Source organism: Oncorhynchus nerka, linkage group LG6 (assembly GCF_034236695.1).
Source record: "Oncorhynchus nerka isolate Pitt River linkage group LG6, Oner_Uvic_2.0, whole genome shotgun sequence".
Taxonomy (NCBI): Eukaryota; Metazoa; Chordata; class Actinopteri; order Salmoniformes; family Salmonidae; genus Oncorhynchus; species Oncorhynchus nerka.
This window is the reverse complement of record NC_088401.1, coordinates 42,201,857-42,225,547: the sequence shown is the minus strand read 5'-3', so window position 1 is coordinate 42,225,547 and position 23,691 is coordinate 42,201,857. Positions and strand designations below refer to the sequence as shown.

The 23,691-nt window shown below is 42.4% G+C and overlaps 1 pseudogene; it reads right to left on the bottom strand.

Annotated features, from left to right (window-relative positions):
- Window positions 1-10,564: 10,564 nt before the first annotated feature.
- The window catches only part of LOC115131070 (outer dynein arm-docking complex subunit 2-like), a 71,267-nt pseudogene continuing 58,140 nt past the window's right edge, over window positions 10,565-23,691 (bottom strand).

The following is a 23,691-nucleotide window of genomic DNA, read 5'->3' as shown; positions in this document are numbered from 1 at the left end:
TATGACAGACAAAATGAGAAAAGAAATCCAGAAAATCACATTGTAGGATTTTTAATGAATTTATTTGCAAATTATGGTGGAAAATAAGTATTTGGTCACCTACAAACAAGCAAGATTTCTGGCTCTCACAGACCTGTAACTTCTTCTTTAAGAGGCTCCTCTGTCCTCCACTCGTTACCTGTATTAATGGCACCTGTTTGAACTTGTTATCAATATAAAAGACACCTGTCCACAACCTCAAACAGTCACACTCCAAACTCCACTATGGCCAAGACCAAAGAGCTGTCAAAGGACACCAGAAACAAAATTGTATACCTGCACCAGGCTGGCAAGACTGAATCTGCAATAAGTAAGCAGCTTGGTTTGAAGAAATCAACTGTGGGAGCAATTATTAGGAAATGGAATACATCACAAGACCACTGATAATCTCCCTCGATCTGGGGCTCCACGCAAGATCTCACCCCGTGGGGTCAAAATGATCACAAGAACGGTGAGCAAAAATCCCAGAACCACACGGGGGGACCTAGTGAATGACCTGCAGAGAGCTGGGACCAAAGTAACAAAGCCTACCATCAGTAACACACTACGCCGCCAGGGACTCAAATCCTGCAGTGCCAGACGTGTCCCCCTGCTTAAGCCAGTACATGTCCAGGCCCGTCTGAAGTTTGCTAAAGAGCATTTGGATGATCCAGAAGAAGATTGGGAGAATGTCATATGGTCAGATGAAACCAAAATATAACTTTTTGGTAAAAACCCAACTCGTCGTGTTTGGAGGACAAAGAATGCTGAGTTGCGTCCAAAGAACACCATACCTACTGTGAAGCATGGGGGGGGAAACATCATGCTTTGGGGCTGTTTTTCTGCAAAGGGACCAGGACGACTGATCCGTGTAAAGGAAAGAATGAATGGGGCCATGTATCGTGAGATTTTGAGTGAAAACCTCCTTCCATCAGCAAGGGCATTGAAGATGAAACGTGGCTGGGTCTTTCAGCATGACAATGATCCCAAACACACTGCCCGGGCAACGAAGGAGTGGCTTCGTAAGAAGTATTTCAAGCTCATGGAGTGGCCTAGCCAGTCTCCGGATCTCAACCCCATAGAAAATCTTTGGAGGGAGTTGAAAGTCCGTGTTGCCCAGCAACAGCCCCAAAACATCACTGCTCTAGAGGAGATCTGCATGGAGGAATGGGCCAAAATACCAGCAACAGTGTGTGAAAACCTTGTGAAGACTTACAGAAAACGTTTGACCTCTGTCATTGCCAACAAAGGGTATATAACAAAGTATTGAGATAAACTTTTGTTATTGACCAAATACTTATTTTCCACCATAATTTACAAATAAATTCATTAAAAATCCTACAATATGATTTTCTGGATTTCTTTTTCTAATTTTGTCTGTCATAGTTGAAGTGTACCTATGATGAAAATTACAGGCCTCTCTCATCTTTTTAAGTGGGAGAACTTGCACAATTGGTGGCTGACTAAATTATTTTTTTGCCCCACTGTATATTTGCTTTCTTGAGCAGGGGGACCTTGCGGGCGCTGCAGGATTTCAGTCCTTCATGGCGTAGTGTGTTACCAATTGTTTTCTTGGTGACTATGGTCCCAGCTGCCTGGAGATCATTGACAAGATCCTCCCGTGTAGTTCTGGGCTGATTCCTCACCGGTCTCATGATCATTGCAACTCCACGAGGTAAGATCTTGCATGGAGCCCCAGGCCGAGGAAGATTGACAGTTCTTTTGTGTTTCTTCCATTTGCGAATAATCGCACCAACTGTTGTCACCTTCTCACCAAGCTGCTTGGCGATGGTCTTGTAGCCCATTTCAACCTTGTGTAGGTCTACAATCTTGTCCCTGACATCCTTGGAGAGCTCTTTGGTCTTGGCCATGGTGGAGAGTTTGGAATCTTATTGATTGATTGCTTCTGTGGACAGGTGTCTTTTATATACAGGTAACAAACTGAGATTAGGAGCACTCCCTTTACGAGTATAAAAGACACCTGGGAGCCAGAAATCTTTCTGATTGAGATGGGGTCAAATACTTATTTCCCTCATTAAAATGCAAATAAATGTATAACATTTTTGACATACGTTATTCTGGATTTTTTTGTTTTTATTTTGTCTCTCACTGTTCAAATAAACCTACCATTAAAATTATAGACTGATAATTTCTTTGTCAGTGGGCAAACGTACAAAATCAGCAGGGGATCAAATACTTTTTCCCCCTCACTGTTTTTAAATTCTTCTTTTATCCCCCTCATATTTATTCTATTTATTATTGTTGTATTTAACATTGTCTGTGTGTCCCTGATATCACTTTCCACCATGTTCATTTGTAGTAATTCTCCTTTAAGAAAACAGCCCCTTCCCACAATGACATCTCCTTCAGTAAGTGTCATCATTCGTTTGGTGCAATGCTAAATAAATTAAAACACTAGGTTTTATCTATTTTCCATGTTTTATGATGTTAGCCTGTTTGTCTCACTGATACATTTCCACCCCGTTAGGCTAAATTATAGAGAAAATTAATCAAATGTTAAAAATGTTAAAATACATTTCATATAAAAGTTCAAGTCTTCTTCAAATATTTACCATTAATGCAATCTTAATCTCAATCACCTAGAGAGCTAGGTTCCACTCCGTTAGTTAGGATTCTGCAATAACTGTATGGGATTATGCACCTAAAATGGATGCACAGCGCATTCAGAAAGTATTCAGACCCCTTAACTTTTTCCAAATTTTTGTTACATTACAGCCTTATTCTACAATCGTTTCCTCATCAATCTACACACAATACCTTATAATGACAAAGCAAAAACAGTAAAAAAAAAAATTGTGGCAATTTCTTACAAATAAAATCATGAATACCTTATTTACATAAATATTCTGACCTTTTGCTATGAGACTTGAAATTGAGCTCAGGTGCATCCTGTTTCCATTTATCATCCTTGAGATGTTTCTACATCTCGATTGGAGTCCACCCATGGTAAATTCAATTGATTGGGCATGATTTGGAAATACACACACCTGTCTATATATGGTCCCACAGTTGACAGTGCATGTCAGAGCAAAAACTAAGTCATGAGGTCGAAGGAATTGTCTGTAGTGCTCTGAGACAGGATTGTGTCGAGCCACAGATCTGGGGAAGGGCACCAAAACATTTCTGCAGCATTGAAGGTCCCCAAGAGCACAGTGGCTTCCATCGTTCTTCAATGGAAGAAGTTTGGAACTACCAAGACTCTTCCTAGAGTTTGCCCCCCAGTCAAACTGAGCAATTGGAGAGTTGACCAAGAACCCGATGGTGACTCCAGTGTTCCTCTGTGGAGACAACCATCTCTGCAGCACTCCACCAATCAGGCCTTTTTGGTAGCGTGGCCAGATGGAAGCCCCTCCTCAGTAAAATGCACATGACAACCCACTTGGACTTTGCCAAAATGCACCTAAAGGACACTCAGACCATGAGAAACAAGATTCTCTGGTCTGATGAAACCAAGATTGAACTCTGGCCTGAATGCCAAGCGTCACGTCTAGAGGAAACCTGGCACCATTCCTACTGTGAAGCATGGTGGTGGCAGCATCATGCTGTGGGGATGTTTTTCAGCGGCAGAGACTGGGAGACTAGTCAGTGTCAAGGGAAAGATGAATGGGGCAAAGTATAGAGAGATCCTTGTTGAAAACCTCCTCCAGAGCACTCAGGACCTCAGACTGGGGCGAAGGGTCACCTTCCAACAAGACAACGACACTAAGCACACAGCCAAGACAACGCAGGAGTGGCTTCGGGACAAGTCTCTGAATGTCCTTGAGTGGCCCATCCAGAGCCCAGACTTGAACCCGATCGAACATCTCTGGAGAGATCGGAAAACGCTCACCAACCAACCTGACAGAGCTTCAGAGGCTCTGCAGAGAAAAATACGGGTGTGCCAAGCTTGTAGCATCATACCCAAGAATACTTGCTGCCAAAGGTGCTTCAGCAAAGTACTGAGTAAGGGTCTGAATACTTATGTAAAAATGATATTTCTGTTTTTTATTTAGAATACGTTTGCAAACATTTCTACAAACATATTTTTGCTGTCATTATGGGATATTGTGTGCAGAGTGATGAGGATTTATTTATTTTTATTCCATTTTAGATTAAGGCTGTAACGTAACAAAATGTCGAAAAAGTCAAGGGGTCTGAATACTTTCCGAATTCACTGTAGATGTGCACTATCTTTTCACACATACACAACATGACCAAAAGTATGTGGACACCTGCTCATCAAACATCTCATTCCAAAATCATGGTCATTAATATGGAGTTGGTCTCCCCTTTTCTGCTATAACAGCCTCCACTTTTCTGGGAAGGCTTTCAACTAGACATTGGAACATTGCTGAGGGTACTTGCTTCCATTCTAGCCACAAGAGCATTAGTGAGGTCGGGCACTGATGTTGGGCGATTAGGCCTGGCTTGCAGTTGGCGTTCCAATTCATCCCAAAGGTGTTCGATGGGGTTGAGGTCAGGGCTCTGTGCAGGCCAATCAAGTTCTTCCACACCGATCTCGACAAACCATTTCTGTATGGACCTCGCTTTGTGCACCGGGCATTGTCATGCTGAAACAGGAAAGAGCCTTCCCCAAACTGTTGCCACAAAGTTGGAAGCACATAATCGCATATAATATCATCGTATGCTGTAGTGTTTTAAGATTTCCCTTCACTGGAACTAAGGGTCCTGAACCATGAAAACAGTGCCAGACCATTATTCCTCCTCTACTAAACTTTGCATTTGGCACTATGCATTCGGGTAGGTAGCGTTCTCCTGGCATCTGCCAAACCCAAATCAGACTTGTTGGAGAGGTGGTATCCTATGACGGTGCCACATTGAAAGTCACTGAGCTCTTCAGTACTGCCAATGTCTTCTGGCTGTGTGCTCGATTTTATACACCAACAGGTGTGGCTGAAATAACCAAATTCACTCATTTGAAGGGGTGTCCACAAACTAGTTGCATACCCAGGGCTGTTAGGGCTATATCCCAAATGCGACCCTATTCCCTACACAGTGCACTACTTTTCAGTGGTGTAAAGTACTTAAGTAAAAATACTTGAAAGTACTACATAAGTAGTTGTTTGAGGTATCTGTACTTTACTTTACTATTTATATATCTGACAACTTTTACTTTTACTTCACTACATTCCTAAAGAAAATCATGTATATTTTACTCCATACATTTTCCCTGACACACAAAAGTACTCTTTACATTTTGAATGCTCAGCAGGACAAGAAAATTATCTAATTCACACACTTATCAAGAGAACATCTCCGGTCATCCGTACTGCCTCTGATCTGAAGGACTCACTAAACACATGCTTTGTTTGTAAATTATGTCTCAGTGTTGGACCGTGGCCCTGGCTGTCCATAAATTAAAAAAAACAAGTAAATGGTACCATCTGGTTTGCTTAATATAAGGAATTAGAATTTCCTTAGACTTTAACTTTTGATACTTAAGTATATTTTAGTGATTACATTTACTTTTGATACTTAAGTACATTTAAAACAAAATACTTTTAGACTTTTACTCAAGTAAGATTTTACTGGGTGACTTTCACTTTTACTTAAGTAATTTTCTATTAAGGTATCTTTACTTTTACTGAAGTATGACAATTGTGAACTTTTTCCACCACTGCTACTTTTGAAAGTAGTCCACTATATAGGGAATAGGGGGCAATTTGGGACACATCCTAGATGCAATTAGTAGCCTTGAGACATGCAATTCTGGCAATTATAGTGTGTTAAGGAATACTGTAAATGTTTGGGCACACTATGCACTTCTAACATTTCCTACTTCTATGTACCTTTAAATATACTGTATGGCCTCCTAAAAACCATCAATGCCTTCTGAATCTCCTGAATATGTAGGTTTTATGCATTTCACATGTGTCTTTTATTGTTTCATATCTTTGTCGTTGACCAAAAGATTTCATGCCGCTCACTCTGTACGTGTGTTTTTCTTTGAGAAACTGACAGCAGAAAGTTGGGCTGTGCTTTAGCGTGACGCATTGCACGGAGGGGAAGGACATTCATTAATGTCAGAAACATAGCTGGAGAAAAACAGGATCCAATTCTGGGGAGGGAGAGCAGAACATGAGAGACAGGTTATGTATCAGGAAGCCTGTCTCTATTCTATTGGTGGAATAGAGACAGGTAATAGAGACAGGTAGGTTGATTGACAGGGCAATCAAATGACTGGCCCTTATATAGCTTTTGAGTAGAAACCTTGAGCACAATCATTTTGCATTTGAATAGCTACCTCTGAAGCATAATCTTCTGAAAGTCTCTCATTTCAGGTATAAATGTGTCTTTAAAAGTGCAGAAATACGTCGTTACAGGTACTCAGTAGGAAGTTCTGTTATACCTCACAGTTGATGTGTTGATTGGGTATCATTCCTCTGTGTTGATGTTTCTCCCTCTGTTGTCCAGAGATGAGCTGTGATAACTTGATGAAAACACCCTGATGAAAACTCAGGGATTATATAATTTTTGTTGGGGAGCCACGAGCACAGCTCTCAGGTTGATTCTGAACAATGAAGAAAATCTGGATGGCTTATGGCTCACAGCTGTGTGGGAGTGTGTCTATGCCAATTCATCTCTGTCTTAGTGCATGTGTGTGTGACTCTGCATGTGTCTGAGCAGATTTACAAGGTACTGTACGTGTACAGTATGTGCAGTAGCAGCCTACAGTGTATCAGTGTTTCCCAAAAGGTATATATCACAGCTATATCATTCCAGCTTGTGGTGTAAAGACTGGGTTTATCATAGTATATATTAGCTTTATGTTAGTAAATTATTACTTTTGGGTCAAAAGTTCATTTTTGTGAACACAATGGTAATGCCAGTTTTATTGATAAAACACCACAGGTTAACGGCTGAGCAATATTTGTCTATAAATCTCTTGCCCTTAATGGAAATGTTTCCTAATGCCCTAGCCATCACTGCCCTGCTCTCATTGGTCTGTAGAACCACAGGTAGGTTTCCTCTTTGAGCAAACCTCAAAGTACATGGGCTGTTATTACTAATGTAGGTATTATTTATTAATATTGTTGAGACCTTTATGGAGACATTACTCTACTAGCCCTGAAACATGACCCAGACTCTGTGGTATTTGCCCACTAATTTATCTGTTTATTTATTGTCGGGCCAGCTAGTTATTTACACTTTATGGATGGGAACGTCAGGATTAAAAACGTCTCGAAACCACCCAGTAATGCAAGTGGATTACAAGAAGCATTTAACCTTTTGAAGGAATATTGAATTCTGAGAGCACATGATCCGTGGGGAGGGAGACTGTCACACTGCCTGTAGCCCGCTGGGCAAACAGTAGGAGAGTGTTACGACACGCTACCACACTACTGACCAACCAACAAACAGGCCTGGCTGGCCCTAGATGTTTGTGTGAGAGAGCTGATATGATATAAAACCACATTTACAGATTGAGAACAGAGGCTGTGTTGAGTCCCATAGCCGCAGGAGGTTGTTTGTGTGTCAGGGTGCTGCAATTGTTTTGCATATATATTTTTTCAGTAATGGCCCAGTGCACTACTTTTGTGATTTTTTAAAAAACCGAATGTGTTTGAGTATTTACCAGCATTTGTAACTTGAGTCTGATAATTATCTATACAAAGTAGTTAATATGATAATACTTGTGGGAGAAAAAAAAATTGTTGCTTGATATACAGTTCCAGTCAAAAGTATGGACTCAACTACTCATTCCAGGATTTTTCTTTATTTGAACTATTTTCTACATTATAGAATAATAGTGAAGACGCCAAAACGATGAAATAACACATAAGAAATTATGTAGTAACCAAAAAAGTGTAAAACAAATCTAAATATATTTTATATTTTTCAAAGTAGCCACCTGGGGAGATGTGAGGTTTTCAGAAACTTCAAAAGAAGTGTTCCATTCTGAGACAGTTGAGCAGCTCGTATCCCAATATTTCACTACCAGTTCCTACTAAATGTATTGTCTTATATGGTATATTAAACAGTCAATATGACCTTTGAACCTTGGTTAAGCCCATCACTTGACCTATAGAGAATTACAGTAGTACGAAGTCTGGACTGTGCGTGTATTGTACAGCAGAGTCATGCTATCGGTCAGAGGTACTAGTCAGTCTAGCGGGTGTGGCAGCCAGGCCTTCACATTTCCTTGAACCTGGGGACAACAGACCGGTCAACAACAGTCAGGGATATCCCTCCACTATGTCTGTCCCCTGTCAATGAAGCCATAAGAAGGACAGAATCTCCAGTGATGGCGACTAAAGGGAAGGGACTGACCAGACGTAATTGCTGCCTCTGCCAAGGCGTGGAGACACAACCTCTAATTTTCCATGAATAATGTACCTGTGCCAGCCAACAGGCTACAGAAAGTGGCAGTTTCCTTTCTCAGAGGGATTGTGGCTCCGCTAATACACTCAACTGAACTGTGGGTTTATGACCAATGGGCCAGAGGACCAGAGCTCAGAGAAACCATCTTACTAGTTATTACTTCCCTTTCCTTTCCCTGATGTTCTTCAAAGTGCAGCACAGGGCTCAGAAACACAGTCAAGACAAGAAACACATTATTTATTGAAGATAACAAGGAGGATGCTTTCAATTGGTTAATTAGTCACCTTGACTGAGCAGCATACATTGGGAAGACATCGTGAACAAGAGGAATATATATATTTTATTTTTAAGCACTGTGGATAATGCTATTATGCCCCTTGAACTCCCAGGCAGCATTGCATCTGCCCCTCCTCTCCAATGGCTAAAACATGTAGTGGAGTTGTACATCTCATAAATTCCTTTCCTTCAGCAGAACATGCAACATTTGTTTAATGATGTTAGTTATGCATATCCTTCCAGTCAGCAACCTCCAAATTTAAACACTTAACAGAGAGAGAGCGAAACAGAGAGAGAAAGAGGCAGAGAGAGAGAGAGAGAGAGAGAGAGAGAGAGAGAGAGAGAGAGAAATACAGAGAAACAGAGAGACAGAACACAACATGAGGGGCTTGCTCAAGCATCTGCTTGTTTAGGTTACCAAATGCTTCTCATTTAAACGTTTCCTAAAAATCTGTTTTCAGATATGGCATGTTTTTTGAAAGGTCGTAAAGTGCATCTGCATGAGCAATGAAAGTGCCATTAATCACTGGGGAATTTATTTGTTTTGAATCGTTTCGATACAATGGCCTTCCTCAGCCCAGCTCCAGCTCCTCGTTCAGATTTTTGGAAGGAGCTCCCTCTTCAGAGTAATCAAGTTAAAGTTCACTCTCTCCTCTCTGTCTCCGTGCTCCCACAGTAACCCCCAGTGACAGCTGGTACTGTTTAAAACATCACAAGAGTGATGAAGATTTCTCGACCACATATTTTTGATGTTTTGCTAATTTTCAATATTAGCTCAGCCAGGCTGATATTATTAATGATGAAAGTCCCTTGAAATGTTTTATGGGAGTCAGGAGGAGTCAGTAGTCTCAGTGGGTGTGTCCCAAATGGAACCCTATTCCCTGTGTAGTGCACTACTTTTGACCAGAGCCGTGTGCACGATATAGGAAATAGGGTGCCATTTGGGATGCCTCCAGTGGCTCGGTGGCTCAGTGCTACAGTAAGCCTGGGAGGCTAATTAGGACCAGGACACTGGAGCAGCCAGACCAGAAGAGAGGTGGAGCAGCCATGGCCTGCCTGAATGCAGCCCATTGTAAAACAATGGAAACTAACATGGCCTGTTTTGACTAAGGACACTGGACACAAGACAGAGGAGGAGGAGAACATACTCACTCATCAAGTTTCCTACCACACTAGTAGGGATGTCTGAGCATAAGCAGCAATTCATTCTTCTTATTGAATCCCTTCACGTTTGTTATGTTTTGTTTTCTATTCAATAAAAAAGCAATACATTCTCTCTTTTTTATTCATATCATTATTTGTATAAATAGGCAGCAATAGTTATTGGATCTTAGAAAGATTCTGGTCACGTATGAGTCGTTTAATGGGTATTGTTGAGCAGATGCCACGCTAGTTTTTTGGTTCTAAGGTGGTCCCAGTGCCCACAAATACTTATTTGCTTGTTTTTTTTTACAGGCAAAAATAATGAGGACATTTCAAATATACATTTTCCCAATTACTTATAATGGCCATGTCTACCCATAATGCAACAGATAATACATTAGGTAATTGTGATTAATAGGGAAACTGCTCATACCAATTACATGTTAAGATTCATATTTACTCATATTTGTAGTGCAGGAGGGACCTTCTATTATATTCTGAGATGTTATCGCCGTATTCTGCCCGTTTACGTCAATGTTGATTGAATTTATGAGTATCATTCAACATTTACGAGAATATCTTCTTGATTTTGTATACAGACAGACAGACTGTTGAGCAAATAAGCAAACCTAATATATACTGACCCAACAATGCATTATTATGTTCCCAATATCTCTCAATGACTCATTGAAGGTTGCGTCTGTGTTTGTGTTCCCTGTGATTCACAGACATATTTTCAGTTTTAAGGTGCATGTGTTGAAGTGAGTAACACAACCAGATATGGTCTTGTTCAGTGTCTCATGTTTATTACGTAAGGAATGTGACTGAACAATACATGCTCTAAACCGCTTCACTCTCAGGTACAGGGATGGGGTATCTGGCATGGACACACATGTTTGCATGTCCTATATGTTTGCTTGACCTCCAAATGAAATAATGATCTAAATTCATGGGTAGCATGGACTAAAAGCTTCACACTATGACAGATGGAGGCAGAAGGAAGAAGGGACATAAATACACATGCATCACTCATCATATTTGATTTGAATCACACCTATATTCTGTGGGATGAGTGGAAAGGATAGAGGCATAGTGAGAAAAGTCTCTGTGGATGGAAGGCTACTGGAGTACATCTGGACCCATGACATCCAATCAGCAATAAGAGGTGATGATGAGGACACAGTAGCTGCTGGGGAGGTCGTTGTGGTTGTGATTGGTTAACCGCATCGTGCCTTCTTATTGGCCAGGGCAAAGACGGCGGATGTTAGCCACACAGCCAGCGGCTGCCTCCAGAAGGACCTCGTCAGTGGAGCCTATCATACCTAGCAAGAGCTAAATGAGCAGGGAGGAGAGAGGAGAGGACAATGTTAACCATCATCATCATCATCATCATCAGTACAGCGGGGGAGGGGGTGACAGGGTTAAAGTCACTACAATCTGTTCAATCTCATTCATTCATGTAAGGGGGCAGTTGGTGAATCAGAGGTGATGACACTTACATACTGTACATCTCTTGATAATGGAAAGTGTTGTAAGTATCAAGTAGTTTGTGCAAAGTCAGATGCTACTTGCTAATGCACACACCGCCACTCATGCTACAATGCACAGTATACGGTAGCTGTGACTTGTCTGTGACAGGCTCCTCCGTGTGTCTCTCTCTCTCACTGTTTGTCGCTCTTTAACCTCCTAACCAGGCCATGAGCAAGGGACATGGGTTACAGCTGCAAAGCAGCACGTCTGCCTGCCTCTCTCTGCAAAGTTTGTTCAGATGAAAGCATTTGTCTAGCATGCAGCAGCAGAGCTAGGCATTAAAAACCTACTCCAAAGGTCAGATTATATCCGACTATTACTGCTGCTTGTATAATGGATCTGCTGTTTGATCTGTTTGCTGAACATGTTCTTTTTGGGGGCCCCACATTTTGTTTTTTTACATCAAATACATTCAAACGTTTTTATTGTTTTCGAAAGAGTTACTTATTATACTGTCACAACATGTAAACCTATGGAGATTATTTGATTTGATTTAAACAGGCAAGCCAGTTAAGAAAAAAATTCTTACTTACAATGATGGCCTAGCCCGGGCAAACCCGGACGACCCTGGGCCAATTGTGCGCCGACCTATGGGACTCCCAATCACGGGCGGATGTGACACAGCCTGGATCTGAACCAGGGACTGTAGTGATGCCTCTTGCACTTGAGATGCAGTGCCTTAGAACGCTGCGCCTCTTAGGAGCCCAAATGGAGGAGCCTGCCAAATAAAAAAACTATATGGGTTTTAGTATGGTATCTTTGCTTTTTTCGTGTTTAAAAAGAGACTACATCAAGCTTGTGGGCAGCTGCAGTGCCAAATCAAAATCAAAGTAAATGCAGGCACAAATACTCTGGCACAATGGACATTTTAAATGTGTTCAATGTGTGCTCCTTCATTAAATCACAATGGTGTGCCGCACAACTTAGTTTTGGATTCTTTCTGGTTTGCATCAATAATAAACAAAACAGGTTACTTCAAATCTCTGAACTAAACACTCCAAAGCTCACAAGTCCCAAACAAAATGTATACTTGACAGTGCATTAATCATCCAGTATATTCTAGGTACTTTTCAGGCTCTAAAGTTTGAGGCCTAACTCAAAAGTAAGCTTTAAAGCTCTGTAAAATAGCAACTTTTGTAGTTGAAGTCTTGTATAGCAAGAATATGTTGAACCAGGCTTTGGAAGCGTGTATGAGCAGTCAACCAATTGTGTCCCTACGTTTTGGAGTTGAAACGACACATCCTTGGTGATCATTTAAGTAACACAGCAAACAATATTCTAAACAGTGTCCTGCATTCAAAGAAAAGTATCCTACTTTAAGACCTTCGTAAACAACTAACTCCCCCTCACTAAATTGATTCAGACTCATTTCATGAAACGGTATGCCTGCCTCTCCAATGGTTTAGCTCTCTGGTCTCTGTGCCTTAGCCTGACTTTAGCCTGACTTATATATATATATATATATATACACTGCTCAAAAAAATAAAGGGAGCACTAAAATATCACATCCTAGATCTGAATTAATTAAATATTCTTATTAAATAAATGTTTCTTTACATAGTTGAATGTGCTGACAACAAAATCACACAAAAATGATCAATGGAAATCAAATTTATCAACTCATGGAGGTCTGGATTTGGAGTCACACTCAAAATTAAAGTGGAAAACCACACTACAGGCGGATCCAACTTTGATGTAATGTCCTTAAAACAAGTCAAAATGAGGCTCAGTAGTGTGTGTGGCGTCCAAGTGCCTGTATGACCTCCCTACAACGCCTGGGCATGCTCCTGATGAGGTGGCGGATGGTCTCCTGAGGGATCTCCTCCCAGACCTGGACTAAAGCATCCGCCAACTCCTGGACAGTCTGTGGTGCAACGTGGCGTTGGTGGATGGAGCGAGACATGATGTCCCAGATGTGCTCAATTGGATTCAGGTCTGGGGAACGGGCGGGCCAGTCCATAGCATCAATGCCTTCCTCTTGCAGGAACTGCTGACACACTTCAGCCACATGAGGTTTAGCATTGTCTTGCATTAGGAGGAACCCAGGGCCAACCGCACCAGCATATGGTCTAACAAGGGGTCTGAGGATCTCATCTCGGTACCTAATGGCAGTCAGGCTACCTCTGGCGAGCACATGGAGGGCTGTGCGGCCCCCCAAAGAAATGCCACCCCACACCATGACTGACCCACCGCCAAACCGGTCATGCTGGAGGATATTGCAGGCAGCAGAACTTTCTCCACGGCATCTCCAGACTCTGTCACGTCTGTCACGTGCTCAGTGTGAACCTGCTTTCATCTGTGAAGAGCACAGGGCGCCAGTGGTGAATTTGCCAATCTTGGTGTTCTCTGGCAAATGCCAAACGTCCTGTACGGTGGTGGGCTGTAAGCACAACCCCCACCTGTGGACGTCGGGCCCTCATACCACCCTCATGGAGTCTGTTTCTGACCGTTTGAGCAGACACATACACATTTGTGGCCTGTTGGAGGTCATTTTGCAGGGCTCTGGCAGTGCTCCTCATTGCACAAAGGCGGAGGTAGCGGTCCTGCTGCTGGGTTGTTGCCCTCCTACGGCCTCCTCCACGTCTCCTGATGTAATGGCCTGTCTCCTGGTAGCGCCTCCATGCTCTGGACACTATGCTGACAGACACAGCAAACCTTCTTGCCACAGCTCGCGTTGTTGTGCCATCCTGGATGAGCTGCACTACCTGAGCCACTTGTGTGGGTTGTAGACTCCGTCTCATGCTACCACTAGAGTGAAAGCACCGCCAGCATTCAAAAGTGACCAAAATATCAGCCAGGAAGCATGGGAACTGAGAAGTGGTCTGTGGTCACCACCTGCAGAACCACTCCTTTATTGGGGGTGTCTTGCTAATTGCCTATAATTTCCACCTGTTGTCTATTCCATTTGCACAACAGCATGTGAAATGTATTGTCAATCAGTGTTGCTTCCTAAGTGGACAGTTTGATTTCACAGAAGTGTGATTGACTTGGAGTTACATTGTGTTGTTTAAGTGTTCCCTTAATTTTTTTGAGCAGTGTATATATCTCAGAGAGAGTACATTCCTACTGTGATTGTTTTCAATTAAAAGGGTGAAAAAGACACAGCAATAGCTTCTTAGAAAGAGCAATTTATCAAGCTATAATTTTGCTAGGCCTGTCTGGGTGTGGTCTGAGTGGGGAGGGGAAAACTGGAAAATAGCTCTTCATGTCAGAGAGGTTTGGAACTGTCTTTCTTAGTGGTCTATTTACTCAATTACCACCTGGTGATGACACCAGGCCCAAAACTAAATTCCACCAGAACAGGCTGAAATATCAGCCAGCTCTTACACTAAATTGGCATGATCACAATTTCACAAATCCAACATAGTGTGGAAATATATAAGAAAAATCATGTTTTTGACTGCACTGGGCCTTTAAGAGGTCTATATATTGACTAATATATAGTGTGTGTGTGTGTGTGTGTGTGTGTGTGTGTGTGTGTGTGTGTGTGTGTGTGTGTGTGTGTGTGTGTGTGTGTGTGTGTGTGTGTGTGTGTGTGTGTGTGTGTGTGTGCGCACGCGCGCCTTAATGTGAATCTCTGCCATCTAGTAGACCCTCACATCATGCCTCATTGACTCTTATCTCCAACTGTTTGAACCAGCCTGCTCTTGGCCCTGATAGGGAGTTCAGTACTGGGCTGATCTTTCCAGAGCAGTACTTGTCTCTGTTCTGTTCCCATGTTATCATTGTGTTCATAATGTAAGTCAATGGGAGGTTGAGGTTGAACTCTGACTCTTTCCGTGAAACATGTAAACTTAAAATCCTGCTCCGCACATTTGTGTGGTTAGCTAGCGGCCTAGCGTAGTGCCAGTGAGCAGAGAAAAAGACATTCCCAGAATGTTCTGCTCAAAGATAAATAGTGAAAGGAAAACAGATGAAAGATGAGGCTTCTATCTCCTCTCCGTATATGAGCAGTGAGCACACAAACAGACACACTCTGGGCGAACATTCAAAACCCCCAAAAAGCTGAGAAAATAATACTGCCATTCGCTTCTATTCCCATTAGTTCCCTGATTTGGACATTAAAAAAAAAGGATGTTGTCCTATGAATACTAGTCACTTTCATTGCATCAGTGTATCACTTAGTGTTTCTGTGCCAGTAACACTAGTTTATATGTTGTTGTTTTTTAATAGCATCCAAAACACCTTTGAAATGCAAACTTCATACACACAAGTCTCTTTTGTGAAAAGAGAGGATGCCTGCAAAGTGCCAGAATCAACGTTTTGCCAACTTCGTAGCATGTTATTCAGACGTGGCCAAATAAGGTCTCCCCAAGCCCACAGCTAGGCTAAGATAAGCATGTCTCTCTTTGCATTTCTTTTCCCTCTCTTCCTCCTCCTCCCCAGCTGGGATCTCAAAGAGTATAATGCACCACTTGTTAGAATATTACCAAACCGCGTTAACATGAACACTCGCACTACCCTGGTTTGAGAAAGGAATCAAGAGGGTCTGAGGTTTTTAACCTTTTACTGCAGTGGGCTAAATCAGGGTCACACAGAGTGTTTCTTGGTAGTCTTAAACAATCTACTCTGAAACAAAAGTGTACACCTCACACACATGGTTATGGGCTTTAAAAAAAACACCTGCAGCATGTCAGATATTTAAATGTATTCCATTTTAAGTTTTGTATCCCAATATTACACTTTATATATATGATAGAAGACTTAAATAGAACAAAACTCTTTAACATAAAAACACTGGATTTTCAGATGGTTTTTAGAAATGATGTTTTCTCAATCGCTTTGGCTCATTTTCTTAAACAGTCTTAACATTCTCTAAACTGTAAGTGCAATTGTCACAACTGTATTATGGGACATCCCAATTCTATTGCACGTCTGCAAAATGTAGTAACTCACCCAAAACATTTAATTCATGCTTCAAGTTATTGTGTCATTAAATTGGCCAATGCCACCAAAATGAAAAGTTTTTTTGTCATCATGGTTAAAATGTTTAGATGTTTTTTCAACATGGCAGTCAACCCTGGAAGTGTTTGTTACATACACATTTCAATTCTGTTCTACTTTTTTGTTGACACTGACTGCTTACTGTACTATACAATAATTTAAGTTTTGTCTAGCTGAATGCTATTGTGTATCAATCACACTGAGCTTTTTAGATACCGATTTTAACAGTAGGTCAAAGTTTACTGGGAAAAGTCAATACTGTAGTACACAGAAAAAGGATATGCACATTTGTATGTATACAGAAAATTTATTTTTGGAGCAATGTGTTACATGTAAACAGAAAATGTACATTTGCATGTCAATTTTTACATATTTCTGACATGTAAAGTAATATATAGTGAACAGAAAATTTGCCACGCAAAAAAACTGCAGTAGTCTGTAAAAAAACAATAAATTGTACCTCCTCACAGTACGTAACACTACAAGTTCCCATCTTCTTGGTGGACATCCTGTCGCTCTTGTTGGTCTGGCCGGAGACTTTCTTCAACATCACATCTGATGTTTTCCCTTGAGATGCACCGGGGGGAAAAATCTCCTTGCGTGGTGCAACCGTCCCCTGCAATGATCGCCTGTGATGTCCTCACAAGCAGCATTCACGGCATCTAACAGAGACATCTGATCTTGTGCCTGATAATCATATACTCTCCACCTCCATGCTGAACAAAACTCTTCTTTCGGATTCAGGAATGGGGAGGATGGTGGGAAGGAACTCCATTGTTATCCTTTCATGTGCAGCCAACCATTTCCTAACAATGTTGGATCGGTGGAAGCCGACCATTATCCCACACAATTACATAATATGGCAAATCTGGTCTAACTAAACCTCTTTCGTGTTCTGGGATTAGGTCTCTGTAAAGTGTATTTAGGAAGGCCAGGAGAAGTGGGGTGTTATAGGGCCCAATGTGTGGAATATGTGTGCTCACACCATTCTCAGAAATGGCAGCACACATTGTAATGTTGCCCCCACGCTGGCCTGGTGTGGCAATTGTGACTCGGTGTCCAATGAGATTGTGGCCACGCCTCCTGCCTTAGGCCAGATTGAACCCAGCCGAGTCCACAAAAACAAGAATGTGGGTCATTTCATGTCCTTCCAGCTCCATTATTCTCTATATAGCAACAAAATAGATGGTTCGTTTCACATAGCCTATTCTAGAATTAGACAGTTTAGTAAAGTATAAATGTTTTCTGTTCTTATGGGTATTTACAACTTCAAGAAGTATATACAAGCATCATTGAAGTACAGTAAAACTCCCTGTACAATATACCATGTGCACACCAATGGTTTACCTGAACATACTGGTACCACAGCTCCTACCTGGACATACTGGCACCACAGCTCCTATCTGGACATACTGGTACCACAGCTCCTACCTGGACAAATGTCTTGTTCTTGCTGATGGCTGAATACTGCTGCTCTGCCAACAGCATGAGGTCGTTGTGCAGTCCTATATATGACATGTAGAATTCACAAATACACCGTGCTACAGAGTAGTATATTGTATTCAAATGTTGCTGTATTACTGTATATTCCTCATACATATCTTAAGGTACATTGTGATTTTCAGACTTGCATTTACCTTTACAATAGTTTCTCTGTTGTTGTCAATGAAATCCTGTAACGAAAGTAAAATAATCTGTACATATTTACCTGTTTTCCCTACGGAATGTTTGCACAATTGATGACACTGTGGACCTGTTTACATTAGGCTGAACACTATGACCAGCCTCTTCCATTGTAAGACCGTGGTTTATGACATGTTCCACAATTGTGGCTTTGATTTCATCAGGGACTCTTATTCTTTGCATTCTACCTCTTCCTCTATTATGTCTTCCCCTAAACACCACCACCACGCATTCTTACACATCTTCTTTTTTTCACTTCCACGAGCATGTAGCTGCTGTTCAGGGTTGTGATGTTCCTCCTTGTTAAAAAATGATAGTAATTGTGCAAGCTCCACATATATGCTTCCAAATTTGATTGGTTGATTGGTAAGATTGTGATTCCTATTTCATTACTATGTCACCTGGCAGGTCATTTGCCAATTTAGCAGACACAAATGTTTCATGTCATTGATATTTATGGAATATACAGTACATCAAATCAAATCAAATCAAATTTTATTTGTCACATACACATGGTTAGCAGATGTTAGTGCGAGTGTAGCGAAATGCTTGTGCTTCCCCGCTCCTCCGCTCTCTCCACTGGCTTCCAGTTGAAGCTCGTATCCGCTACAAGACCATGGTGCTTGCCTACGGAGCTGTGAGGGGAACGGCACCTCAGTACCTCCAGGCTCTGATCAGGCCCTACACCCAAACAAGGGCACTGCGTTCATCCACCTCTGGCCTGCTCGCCTCCCTACCACTGAGGAAGTACAGTTCCTGCGCAGCCCAGTCAAAACTGTTCGCTGCTCTGGCCCCCCAATGGTGGAACAAACTCCCTCACGACGCCAGGACAGCGGAGTCAATCACCACCTTCCGGAGACACCTGAAACCCCACCTCTTTCAGGAATACCTAGGATAGGATAAAGTAATCCTTCTCACCCCCTTAAAAGATTTAGATGCACTATTGTAAAGTGGCTGTTCCACTGGATGTCTTAAGGTGAACGCACCAATTTGTAAGTCGCTCTGGATAAGAGCGTCTGCTAAATGACTTAAATGTAAATGTAAATGCTTCTAGTTCCGACAATGCAGTAATAACCAACAAGTAATATAACTAACAATTCCAAAACTACTGTCTTATACACAGTGTAAGGGGATAAAGAATATGTACATAAGGATATATGAATGAGTGATGGTACAGGGCAGCATACAGTAGATGGTATTGAGTACAGTATATACATATGAGATGAGTATGTAGACAAAGTAAACAAAGTGGCATAGTTAAAGTGGCTAGTGATACATGTATTACATAAGGATGCAGTCGATGATATAGAGTACAGTATATACGTATGCATATGAGATGAATAATGTAGGGTAAGTAACATTATATAAGGTAGCATTGTTTAAAGTGGCTAGTGATATATTTACATCATTTCCCATCAATTCCCATTATTAAAGTGGCTGGAGTTGGGTCAGTGTCAATGTCAGTGTGTTGGCAGCAGCCACTCAATGTTAGTGGTGGCTGTTTAACAGTCTGATGGCCTTGAGATAGAAGCTGTTTTTCAGTCTCTCGGTCCCAGCTTTGATGCACCTGTACTGACCTTGCCTTCTGGATGATAGCGGGGTGAACAGGCAGTGGCTCGGGTGGTTGATGTCCTTGATGATCTTTATGGCCTTCCTGTAACATCGGGTGGTGTAGGTGTCCTGGAGGGCAGATAGTTTGCCCCCGGTGATGCGTTGTGCAGACCTCACTACCCTCTGGAGAGCCTTACGGTTGAGGGTGGAGCAGTTGCCGTACCAGGCGGTGATACAGCCCGCCAGGATGCTCTCGATTGTGCATCTGTAGAAGTTTGTGAGTGCTTTTGGTGACAAGCCGAATTTCTTCAGCCTCCTGAGGTTGAAGAGGCGCTGCTGCGCCTTCTTCACGACGCTGTCTGTGTGAGTGGACCAATTCAGTTTGTCTGTGATGTGTATGCCGAGGAACTTAAACTTGCTACCCTCTCCACTACTGTTCCATCGATGTGGATAGGGGGTGTTCCCCTCTGCTGTTTCCTGAAGTCCACAATCATCTCCTTAGTTTTGTTGACGTTGAGTGTGAGGTTATTTTCCTGACACCACACTCCGAGGGCCCTCACCTCCTCCCTGTAGGCCGTCTCGTCGTTGTTGGTAATCAAGCCTACCACTGTTGTGTCGTCCGCAAACTTGATGATTGAGTTGGAGGCGTGCGTGGCCATGCAGTCGTGGGTGAACAGGGAGTACAGGAGAGGGCTCAGAACGCACCCTTGTGTGGCCCCCGTGTTGAGGATCAGCGGGGAGGAGATGTTGTTGCCTACCCTCACCACCTGGGGGCGGCCCGTCAGGAAGTCCAGTACCCAGTTGCACAGGGCGGGGTCGAGACCCAGGGTCTCGAGCTTGATGACGAGCTTGGAGGGTACTATGGTGTTGAATGCCGAGCTGTAGTCGATGAACAGCATTCTCACATAGGTATTCCTCTTGTCCAGATGGGTTAGGGCAGTGTGCAGTGTGGTTGAGATTGCATCGTCTGTGGACCTATTTGGGCGGTAAGCAAATTGGAGTGGGTCTAGGGTGTCAGGTAGGGTGGAGGTGATATGGTCCTTGACTAGTCTCTCAAAGCACTTCATGCATGTATGACAGATTTTGATAATTGAATGGATAATTTTGCATGTGATGGCTCACACGATGAAAGAATGTTTAGAAGTTGTGAAGATTATGACAATTTCACTGAGAATCAGTTTTGATCAGCAAGCCATGTGCATGTAGTTATTGTAGAAATTGTATACAATTGTACTCACTCTGCCAAAACACCTGCCAAAAGACCTGCAATTTTCTTAAATGAATGCGATATTCAACAACAGATTTTTACCTTGTCAGAGCATGGGGATTTAATCTTGCAACCTTTCGGTTACAAGTCCAAAGCTCTAACCACTAGGCTACCTGCCTCCCCTCCTGTCACACATGAAAGAGTTAAGTGCTCCGGTGTTGGGCTTCTGTTTCCTGAAGAGTTGGGGTCTCTAAATCCTCCATGAAAGCACCTGGGTCTGACAACCAACCAGGCATTACAGGACTGGTCCTGGAACTTCTGTCCTCCTGGCCCAGTGTTCCCATGAATATATACCAAATGGCACCCTATTCCCTATATAGTGCACTACATTTGATCTGGGCCCTGGTCAAAAGTAGTACACTAATAGGGTGCCATTTTGGATGCAAACATTGTGTTTCAGGCCCCTGCTCCTTCCACGCTGTGAGCGAACAGCTCAAACAGGCCGCATTTAGCTGAGCCGGGCTCTGGGCTGAGGGGAAGGGGAGTTACTGAGGGAAGTCAAGGTAAACAAAATTCCCTACGGCCTCAACTGAGCCAGGACCGTTTAGCAGTCCCCCCCCGATCTCTCTGTCAGTAGCGTCTGTCAGTAGCGTTCAAATCATTGACTTGGGGGTTGCCTCAAGGAAGGTTTACTGTACTGTAAGACTTAGTCTAAATCTATACTGTTCCACACACACATATCCAACCTGAGAGAGCTGCTGGACTGGACATCCCTCCTCATCCCAGACCAGACATTAGAGAGAGGCTGGAGTCACAGCACTAGGCAGCGTAACACATAACACACTACATATTTCAAACATACAGTACAGTAGCTAGTTGCACAGAGCAGCTCCAGTGGCGTGTACTAGGGGTATCATCTGCTCACCACATCCAGTCCACAACCTGAAATCCTGTTACAGATAAAGCATGACTAAGAGGAAACTTCAGAAATATTTGCTGCAGTGTTTTTTTCCTGACTGCTGCTTTCACTCACTCTTTCACTCTACCTCCTTCTCCCACTCTCTCTTTATTCTATCCCCTCTCTCCCTTTTCTTGTTCACTCGTTTACTTTGAGCATACAGTACACAGAAAATGGAAATGAAAACACAGACAGTGCAAAGCAAAGCACAGGAGGAGTGTAGAGCACCCGTGGCAACAACAGCACAACATTTTTCTCATTTAGAGATTTAAAGCCATAAAATACATACCAGCTACAAGATGGCAACGGCCAATTTCTGGAATACCTTCAGTTGAAAATTACCAACAATTACCATCTGCATTTTGTAATTTACATCAATTTACTTCACAAAGCTTTCTTGTGAAAGAGCCTCTTTTAATACAGAAAGTTGTCTGAAGCTGTCCACAAGGATTTATGGTTTCAGCAAACAATCCCCAGCCCTCTGGAAGCAACGTAAAGCAAAGAGGAGGGTGTGTTGATTTTGTACAAGGGACAAAATCAAGCACCATCCTTATAAAACTGTGAGATACCAAGTGTAGATGTCAAATCAAACGGGAAGGGCAATTAATCTTGGCACTTTTTCTGCTTAGCCCTGGTACACACTTCCTCTGGGAAAGCTAGCAGCCCCTGAAAGCTCCTCATTCCTGAACTTGTTCACAGAGCTGCCCAATAGAACCAGGGAACGGAATGCAGGACAAAACACACAATAACACAGTGGCAAAACCCACAATAACACAGTGGCAAAACACAAAACCTCTAGGTGAAGCATTTTGTACACCTAATGAAATCACCGAGGCAAACACTAAAAATTGTTTTGGGGTATTAACTCTGCTCATATAAGGATGTTTTCATATTTTTCATGCAACATTACAAGTTGCTTTAAGGTTTAAATACAGTTTATGAAATTTGACGAGATGCAATGAAATAGCATTCGGATATTTTAAGACCGAGGAACAGAAAAAAAAAGAAGCGAAAAAACTCAGACAGATCACTAATGTCTTTTCCAGTGTAAAATACTTTCTTTTCAATGCTTAATTTCCTCTGCTAAGCTTAGGGGACTGTGTTATACACCATTAAGAATGCTGGGGAGGAAAGTTACAGTACTCTGAGTGCAGAGAGAGAGAGAGAAAGAGAGAGAGAGAGAATCCTACAAAAGCATTATACTACTTGTGGTTGTACATGTTTTGAGAGCTTTTCAATGGCAGAGAAAATACCCTTTGATATATGGTTGCAATAATACAAGAGGCAGTCTTGAATTTTACACTCCGCCGTAAATTAGACCGAATGTAACATTACAGAAAGAGAGCCCAGCGTCGCTCCTCGATAAACCCCACTCAAACAAGGATAGGAAATATTGTTTTAACACACCAATCCATAGATCATAAGCAGGATGTACATTTTTTTTATATAGACTTTATTTAACTAGGCAAGTCAGTTAAGAACAAATTCTTATTTAGATTGACTGACTACCGGGGAACAGTGGGATAACTGCCTTGTTCAGAGGAAGAACAACAGATTTTTACCTTGTCAGCTCGGGGATTCAATCCCAGCAACCGTTTGGTTACTGGCCCAACGCTCGAACCACTAGGCTACCTGCCGGCCCTACATAATGCGGCCAGGCCTCAATGTCTCACTTAGTGTTGCCCCACTGGGCACATACATCAATTCAACATCTATTCTCCTCTGGGTCAACGTAAAATCATTGAAATGACATGGAAACAACATTGATTCAACCAATGTGTTCCCAGTGGGGCAATACTGAGGACTGGCCACCCGTCAGGGCCTGGTTCCTCCCTAAGTTTCTTCCTGCCTTCCTAGGGGGTTTTTCCTCACCACCGTGCTTCCACATCTGCATTGCTTGCTCTTTGGGGTTTTTAGGCTGCATTTCTGCATAAGCACTTTGTGAAATCTGCTGATGTAAAAAGGGCTTCATAAATGCATTTGATTGATTGATTGACTACAGACAGGCTCTGGTGCTGTAATGTTTCCAAGCGTCAGG